The sequence below is a fragment of the Tupaia chinensis genome, unplaced genomic scaffold (genome assembly GCF_000334495.1).
Source record: "Tupaia chinensis unplaced genomic scaffold, TupChi_1.0 Scaffold142716_1, whole genome shotgun sequence".
In the NCBI taxonomy this organism is placed as follows: domain Eukaryota; kingdom Metazoa; phylum Chordata; class Mammalia; order Scandentia; family Tupaiidae; genus Tupaia; species Tupaia belangeri.
The window spans coordinates 6,317,698-6,327,635 of NW_006202562.1; positions in this window are offsets into that span (position 1 = coordinate 6,317,698).

The following is a 9,938-nucleotide window of genomic DNA, read 5'->3' on the forward strand; positions in this document are numbered from 1 at the left end:
TCCTGTTCTAAAACCCAGACGCCCCTGACATCAGAACACAAAGTCTGGACTCTGACATGGCCTAGGGGGTTTGTCCCCAAATGCAAACCGTTCTGGCCATTTCCGCCCCCTGCCCTGAGCCCACCCCATCCACCGCACCTCCCGTGTCTGCACCATCAGCCAGTCTCTCTCTTCACTACCCAGTGATCCCTATTATCCGCCAGCAAGCTCTCAGCTCAGACAGACTCTCCTCTGTCCCGGCTTCTCTCTCGCCCACCATTAGCCCCTCCGTTTCTGGAGTCCATGGCCCCTGACTGCTGCATTAACGTTACGGCTGCTGTTTCCAGTCCTCGGTCTGTGCTCCCCCAGAACAGGGCAGAGCCTGGTCTGCCGCCACCAGCGCGCCCAGCGCATCTATAAAGCCATGGACGAGCCCGTGACACCCGCCCTGCCCACCCCGTGTGTTTCTCGGCCCATTAGTCTGTGGCTGGTGTCGGTGGGAGGCTCTGCCCTGACCCGGAGCAGTGTGGACGCTAGATCGCCACCATCGAGTGCTGTTTATTGATGTGCATCTTCACTAGCTTGGGTGCTTCGCTCCATGAAGGAAAAAGACCCTGCTATTCAAACCCATGGAAACACCGAGAAACGCATCACTAGCCGTGCGGAAAGAGCCCATGTTCTCATTTCCTGTTTTCCTCCAACAGGCTGCGGCCCCAGCCGGGCAGGCCTTGCGTGGTTTGTGGCGGGCGCTGCAGCAGCCTTGGCTCCGGACACAGACCATCTTCACTTTACACGGGAAAGTCGGGAAACCTCAGAAAAGCCACACGGCACCAACCTCGCGTCACCAGAGCAGAGGACAGCCACCCTGGGCAGCGCTCCCAGGGGCCGGCCTGGCGACGGCTCAGCTTTTTGCACACCAGGGCACCGCGCACCAGGATGCGCACCCGCAGATGGATTCACAGCTCCAGCCCTGAGGGCTGCTGATGCGGCCTGTCTCGGCCACAGAAATGCCTCCCAGCTTAGACAGCAGTCGGCTCACCCAGCTGAACGACATTCTCAGAGCCAGAAAAGTCTGAATAATCCCCCCTGGATTCATCTTTCAATTTTAGGCAGACCCAACTCTCCCAAACTCTCCCTGCAGAGATCCTTAGCGGACACACTGCTTGGCTGCACTGACTGTGCTGGTAATAAAACAAACCCACCACATCCCCCCTGGGGAGGGGGTGATTTCTCGCTTTCTGTCTCTCTGTCTCTCTGTCTCTGTCTGGTGAGCGCACGCGCCCTATAGCAAAAACCTCTAAAAAAAAAAAAAAAAAAAAAAACCCACCACATGTGCCTCCTGATCTGGGGCACGGCGTGTTTCCAAGACACTCCTGCCCAAAGTGCAGAACCTGAATCCACTTGTGAGGAGCACCAAACACACCCGAACGGGGGACACTCCCCCTAACAACTGGCCTGAACTCCCCAGAAATGCCAAGGACCTGTGGCCAGACAGCTGCGCAATGGAAAAGGAAGTGGAGCCCACATGGACAGCCCCGGGGTCATATCCCGAGGGCTCCCTGGCCATGCCTGTGTGTGACCATGATCCTGGCTGGCTAAGGAGGGGCTGGGAGTAGATCATGGTGTGAAAAATCCTGTTTGGGTGTCCCCCCCCTTTAATGGAAGAAATAAGGAAAAAAAATTAAAACTACAAAAAAAAATAAAAAAGAAGGTACTGTCTTGAAAGAAAAAAAAAAAACAAACCTGATTCATTTTGGATCAAAGGAGTCTAAGGAGAAATGATGATCAAATTCAATGAATGATCCTAGCTTGGATCCTAAACCAAAAAAGAAAAGGGGGGGGAAGCTACAAGAGGCATTAGTTGGGGTACGGAATAGATTAAAGTCATTGTATCAATGTTAAATTTCCTGAATTTGGGGTTGGCAGGTGGCACTGGACTTCTATATGGGGGACCATGAGTCCTGGACCTGGTGGCTTGCTTTCTCACTTTCCCTTGCTCGCTCGCTCCGCTCACTCTCGCTCTGTCCCTGTGGTCAAATTCGCTCGCTCGCTCACTCTCGCTCTGTCCCTGTGGTCAAATTAAAATAAGTAAATGAATAAAGTTAAATAAAATAATTCTTTAAAAACGCTTATAAAATAAATTTTCTTCATTTGATGACTATCATGGTGATGTGAGAACATGTCTTTGTTCTTAAGAAGTAAACAGTGAGGAATGAATAAGAAGGTAACTTACTGTTCCATGGTTAGAAAAAGGCCTGTGTGTACACAAACCCACACATGTGTGGAGATGGAGACAGAAAGAAATGTGGCAAAATGTTAACAATGTGTCCATCTGGATAAATGGCATATAAACATCTTTGTATTATGCTTCCAACTTTTGTGTAAGTTTGAAATCATTGAAAAATATAAAAAGGCATTCCACCACATTATTAAACAAAAGAAAACAAGATTCTTCCTGACAGTTCAGTGTTTTTGTCCAGCATACCATGCATCATTGCAAAATGTTTAATGACATGGGTTCAAAAGTAAGTTAATTCGGGAACCAGCAGTTAGTGTAATGGCTATGTCGCTGGACTCCCACGTAGTCGACCGCGGTTCGTGTCCCGGACCCGGTGGCTTAAAACTCACGCCGGGCGCGTGTGCGTGCGTGCGTGCCCAAGATCCTGAGAGGAGAATGGAGGAGAAGGGATTGCGGCGTGACCATCCCCCCTGGGGGGTGATTTCTCGCTTTCTGTCTCTATGTCTCTCTCTGTCTGTCTGGCGAGCGCACGCGCCCTACAGTGAAAATCTCTCTCAAAAAAAAAAAAAAGTAAGTTAATTCGGCAGCACAATTTGTCAGCGTTTTTAAAAATGTTTTGAAATGTGATACAAAATACAAAGTAGGTGTGTTTTGAGAATGTAGTATGCAATGTTTAAGATATACAAAAAGGTTTAAAGATATATCACATCTCTTTGTATTTCCCACCTCTGTGGCTTCCTCCCCATCATACCCGTTCTGGTCAGTTAGAAGAATTCTAAACTTGGTGTGCATCAGTCCCAACTACTCCTTGGTACATTTGTTACATGTGTTTTGTTTTGTTTTAGTTTTTGCTTTAGGGTGCATGTGCTCACTAGAGAGAAACAGAGAGCAAGAGAGAAAGCACCTCCCAGAGTGGATGGGCATGCTGCAATTTCTTTTCCTCCATTCTCTTGGGATTTGGGGCATGCACATAACCCAATGTGTTCCTCAAGTTGCTGGGTCCAAGACTCTAACCATACAATTGGCCATGTGGGATCCAGCCACCACAACCACCAAGCCACCAATAGGCCCTGTATGTGCTTTTTTTTTTTTTTTTTTTTTTTTGGAGAGGTTTTTTGCTATAGGGCGCGTGTGCTCGCCAGACAGACAGACAGACAGAGACAGAGAGACAGAAAGCGAGAAATCACCCTCCAGGGAGGATGGCCACGCCGCAATTCCTTCTCCTCCATTCTCCTCTCAGGATCTTGGGCACGCACACACACGCACCCGGCATGAGTTTAAGCCACCGGGTCCGGGACGCAAACCGCGGTCGACTACATGGGAGTCCAGCGACATAGCCATTATGCTAACTGCTGGTCCCCCTGTATGTGCATTTTTTAAAAAGTGTAACTTAGAAGAATTTTAAATCAAAGTTTGTGTAACCCTTGAGGGACCCTCACGGATTACCAGCATTCCAGGGATTCAATTTTCAGAACCACTAGGTAAACTGATCTTTAGGGATCCTTAGAGGTGTTCACCTCATGGCCACTCATGATTATACAGCCTTGGAAAGTAAGCTGAACACCACGGTTCTCATATAATAGAACTTCTACTGTAGCACACGACTTGCTGGAACCCGAAAACATCATCTCACCATAGTGGTTGCAAAAGTCTCACCTCATCTCAGCTTTCAACAGCATCATGTTGATAGTTTGAAAATAGCCACATGGGAATACTTCTACTATGGCATTTGGCAAATACTTCATGAGAGGGTGTTATAAACATTTATAGCAAATCAATGACTGTACCTAATTCCCGGCTGCCTTTGATGTTCAATACATGAGTTAATTCAGGTTTTTCAGACATGCAAAAGGGAAAATGCAGAAATAAAGTTTGTTAATATTTGATAGCTCAACTAGACTGCTACTGAATATGTTACGATGAATCTGGACAGCTTAAGAAAAACTGTCCAAAATATCCAAATATAATCTTCCAAGCATAATTGACAAAAACATCTCTCCAGTAGAGAGCAACTCTAAAGACGAGGGCTTGATGGTCCATAAGATAGGAACCAGTTTTGAATCTCAGTCATGGAGCATATTTCAGCAGCCTTTCTTTGAACACAACACATATATAGTATTATTATTTTAGAATTATTTAGTATTACTTGTTATTTTAAAATTTGCTATAGGGCATGTGTATTCACCAGAGAGAGAGAGGGAAAGTGAGAAAGTAAGCCACCAGGTCTAGGACTCAAACCACGGTTGGCCAGTTGGGAGTCTAGCACCCTAACCACTATACCACCTGCTGGCCTGGTGAGTACTTAATAAAATTAATCCCTCATATCCATCTGTCATCTGTTGATATTCTAACGAGTGAAATAAATCTTTAATCCCATGTTCATTATCTGTCTATAGGAAAGCTGTATTTTTAAGCTCTTTAATGACCATATTTTGACAAAGGAAATGTGGGTTAGAACTAACAAACGAACTTGGTCCTTTTTTCTTGGCAAGTTCAGTGCCGTCTGCCTGGAGAAGTGTTAGCGAAGTCAGGAAAGAAAGATTCAGAGGACACTGTGTCTGGTGTTCATAGAGCCAAGACTTATGGTTCTTGAAACATAACCAAGTCTGGCTGTAATAAGAACCAGGAACTTTAACCACATACAGATGGATGTTTTGCCAAAAAGTTTGGTGCCTCATTGGGCAAACTTAACCGAACAAGTTTATGAAAGTTCAACAGTTAACTCCTCACTCCAGAAAGAGGACATGAACCCTACAGACTAAACACTGCCACCCAGCATGGACAAATGCCAGGGTGGTGTCAGCAGTCATTGCTGCCTCTTGGGAACCACGTATCTTAGCTTTTTCAGACTTTTAATCTCTTAATTAACACTCACCCACTGGACTGTAATACCACAGATATATACAGCATATCTGTTACATACCACATGTACATCTGTGCTATACAGGAAGGGACTTCAAAACATTCAGGGGAAATGGAATTAAAGTACTAGTTTATATTGATGCAAAAAAAATTGAAATCCATGTGTAGTTTTTTCATAATGTGCATTTTCCATAAACTTTAGAATATGTTCTATGTATTTATTTCTTCTATGAGTGAGAGACAGAGACAGAGAAACAATACCCAATAGGGTCCTGATGGCACTATCCACCTCCAGCCTCAGCCAGTCCCAGATTATGAGTACACACATGTGCCCAGTATACTCAGGGAGGTCTCTGGACTTCTATGGACTTTTTGAAGACATTAAGTTAGACTGCTTTTTAAAACTCCCTCAAGGACAAGTTAGCACCTGTCATAAACTGGCTAGAATCAAAACATTCTCGTAACTAGTGGTGCCCACACAGGGCTTCTCACTGCACTGTAGGGAGGAGCCCAGGATGGAGATGGCTGCTCTGCTATTCCTGGGGTCTTGCTTTCTTCTGATGAACAACAACTTGATAAAGGCAGACACAAGAGCAGTTCTGAAACTTGCTGGGGGTGATGCACTGGGCCAAGTGCTTCACATACTATCAGAGTTTGGGTCATCCTAGAAGCAAACCCAAAGACAAGAACTGTATGGTCGGCAATTTCTTAAGGAGATGAATCTAAGAAACTTGAGGGAAGGGATGATGTTTGTCAAGCCAGTTACCACTGAGTAACCAGAGTTTAATCTACAGAGTAACTCTAGCACGTGGTGTTAAACAAAAGACTCAGGGTGATCCCACCTGAAAGGGTGAGGGAGCTGGAATATGTATACTACCACCTCTCATAACTCATGGGTTGAGAACTACTCCAGGGGACATTAATTCCCCAGTGCTCTTTGGGCAGAGATGAGATTCAAGCAGCCAGAAGCTAAGCTGGCATGAACTGCAATGATAAAACTATGAGGCTAGTACACACATGGTCTCCTATAATTCTCATAACATCCTTGAGGTTGAGTGCTAATTAGTCCAAATTGTTTAGATATGGAAATGAGACAGAGGATAGTCAATGAGGTTCCCAAAGTCAAGAGGGAATAAGTGGCTTCATTCATTCATTCATTCACTACACTATGAAGCTATAAAGATGAATTAAGGTTTGTTTTCTGTTCTAAGATATTCATCATCCAGAGAGGGTCACAATTAAGGAAAAAAAAAAAATACAAGGCCCTCAGTGCTGAAAGAGAGGAATATGTGTCATACAGACTCTGAGGAGGGTGAGTGTGTGAGAGTGACAGAAGGGCAACAGAAGGGGCAGATGACCAGGCAACTTAAAAGGGAGGTAGGAATTACCCAAGTAAAGGGGCAGTCCAGACACAGGATGTCTTCCCTGGGTGCCAGACAATGGTCCCCTTTCTTTTTTTAGGTTTTTGTCATAGGGCACAGGCACTCACCAGAGAGAGATAGAGAGAGGGGACATGGGAAATCACTCCCTAGGTGGATTGAGGTTGTTGTCATGCCACAATCCCTTCTCCTCCATTCTCCTCTCAGGATTTTGGGCATGCACGCACATGTGCCCTGAGTGATTTTCAAGCTGCTGGGTCCAGGACTTGAACTGCAGTTGGCCATATGGGAGTCCAATGCCTTAACCACCATGCCATTTGCTGGCCCCAACAGCACCCTTTCTGACTCAAAACTGTCAGAACCTGTGTCACGTTGCCTGAGGGTTTTCTCTGGTTGACCAGACCCAATGCTGACACCTATACAGTGGCTCAGAGGTTCCAGGGAGCAGCTAATGACTGAGACCAGCTGATGATTGATAGGAGTTGGTACCTGAATTGGTACCTCAATACCCAGGTCCTTTTCCCCTTGCGATGCGTCACTCTACACATTATCTTGAAGCTCTTCAGTGGGACTACATTCCAGTTGTCCATGTAGCACCAGGCTTGGTAAACTCCCTACACTAGTTTCCTTTTCTTCCCCATTTCAGTTCTCTGATTCCTATTGGTACTTCTGGGGATCATCTCCCTAATACAACACTTGAACTCATGACTTTCAAGTTTACAGACTGATAACTGGTTCTCAGGATAAAGAATACAGGCAAGGAAAGGAAGGATTGGTGAAAAAGATAATAAGTTAAATTGTTGAGTTTGAATTGTTAGTAGGACATCGATGTGGGAAATTCAGAAGGCAGAAGGATACAGCTGTTAAGAAAGAGATATGTTGGGCCAACAGTCAGCATGGTGGTTGAGGTGCTGGATTCTCACATGGCCGACTGGTTTGAGTCCCGGACCTGGTAGCTTACTTTCTCACTTTATCTCTCTCTGACTCTGGTGAGCACACAGTGCCCTGTAGCAAATTTTTAAAAAATAATGATAAATAAAATTAAGTCATTTTTTTAAAAAAGAAAGAGATACGATATGTGTTGGAAATACAGACATGGGAGTCATCAGTGTATACAAGGAAACTGCAGAAAGTTCACAGAAAACTGGAATTAAAGTATGAGTTTTCTTTGATGCAAACCATTTTAAAATCCATACGATTTTCTCATAATATGCATTTTTCCACAAACTCTTTAGAGACCCCTCATATGTGGTAGCTGATGTCATCAAATAGTTGGGATCTCCATAAAAGCCAAGGGAATGTTCTGTGCGAAGCATTGTAACTACTCAATGGTGCTAGAGCTGCAAGGTGGGCAGGAAGGATAAGGACTAAAATCTATCTGTTGATGATAGCACCAGGAAGGAAGAGCCAAAGAAACGGTAGGAAAATGAGAAAACACTGGCATTTTCTACATATCCTATTTGATCTTCTTGTCAATCTCAGGATAAGGCATCATCTTGCCTAATGATAAACAAGAATAATAATAAGTGGTAGAGCCAGGATTAGACTCAGGTTCTTGGCTCCCAAGAGACCACTGTTTCTGTTGCCCCGTGATCATTGGCCCTGATCCTGAGGGTGCAGGCCCGAGGGCATTTCTGCAGCTCCATCCTGCTCACTCCCACCCAGTTTATCCTAAGAGTTGGATGGCTATTTCCCAACTTGTTCCTGACTACTAGCTCTCAGGAGACCCCACTCCCTTCCTGCCATCCCAATGTTGCAAGAGTAAGTCACCTGGAACACCCTAGCATGGAAGTATGTTTTCCCTATACAGTTGTTCTGCCTTCCAAGAAAGCCTCAGAGACCCATGGCCTCCAGAGCCGCTACTACCTGACCTAAACTCACTTAAAGACACGGGCTTCTGCCCTCCCCAGAGTTTACAGGGGCTGGCCTTCTCCCAGCATGTATTAGCCTCTTGCCAACTCCTGACTGGCTATGGTCCCTACTGCCCGAGCAGTTCAGCCAGGCCCTGCCAGGGTCTCATTATGAAAAGCAGACCCAAACATTTACCCTGGCCTGTAGGAAAACAGATGAGATCATGGAATTTTTGATATTGCTCTTTTTTTAGGAAATTTATGGAGAATGAGGGAGGAGTCAGAGGATCAGGGATGGGTAAATGTTATTCCAAATAGAGGTTTTATTTCCTGGATATGGTCAAAAGAGGATTATTGGGATGATGGGTTTTGAGCACCTAAAAGAAAAAATGATGGCCACTAAACATTAGCATGATGTCTCTAGAACACGAATGTTATTGATTTTGATGTGTCCAGGCAACAGATCAAGGATAATGAACATGGAAGAGTTTGGTTTCACAAAGGAGTTTGACGAGCCTCTCAAAACACTAAGAGATACAATGCAGATATGTTAGCTGGACGGCAATACAGTTCATTATCTAGTCGCCTAATCACGAAGCCTCTACAACACATCAACCTTTTCAGATCCTTGAACTAAAAATCTAAAAGTATTGGACCACTGCCTGCTTAAGCCGATTCCACAAATTTACTGCCTTCATCTTCCTCATTTAACTGTGTAACACTTCCTGCCTCACGCAGAGTTAGCCTGACCTGATTTCCATTCTCTCATTCGAGACAACAAATTGACTTAGGTATATAGTCCAACTGGCAAAAGAAATAGGGGTTGTAAGACAAAAAAAAAAAAAAAATGAGGAGTCGAAAAGAGTTTCTAAACAGGGCATTAAAAAGCAAGAATCAACCTAACAAAAATATTTTTTGAAGATACAGCATTAAAAAGTGATAAATTGGGGACCAGCAGATGGTGTAATGTTTACGTTGCTGGACTTCCACATAGTTGACCATGGTTTGAGTCCCAGACCCAGCAGCTTGAAACACACTGGGTACGTGGGTGTGTGTGCCCAAGATCCCGAGAGGAGAATGGATGAGAAGAGACTGCAGCATGACTATCCCTCTTGGGGTGATTTCTCAATTTCTGTTTCTCTGTCAAGCACACATGACCTGTAGCAAAAATCTCTCTTAAAATAAATAAATAAAGTGATAAATTGGGGCCCAACAGATGGTGTAGTGATTATGTCACTGGACTCCTACATGGTTGGCCACAGTTGAGGTCAAGGGTCTGATGCCTTCAAACTCACACCAGGCATATGTGTGTGTGTATGCCTAAGATCCCAGGAGGAGAATGGAGGAGAAGGGATTGCCACGTGGCCATTCGCCCTGGGGGGTGGGGGCTATTTCTCACTTTCCGTCTCTGTCTCTCCAATCACACACACCCTATAGCAAAAAAATCTCTTTAAAAAAAGTGTTAAATTGGACATCGCTGACATTAAAAACTTTTGTTTAACAAAAAGCAAAGGAGCATAGGGACCAGCAGTTAGTGTAATGGCTATATCGCTGAACTCCCATGTAGTCAACCGCGGTTTGAGTCCTGGACCCAGTGGCTTTGTTCCGCCAGGGGCGTGGGGGCTCATG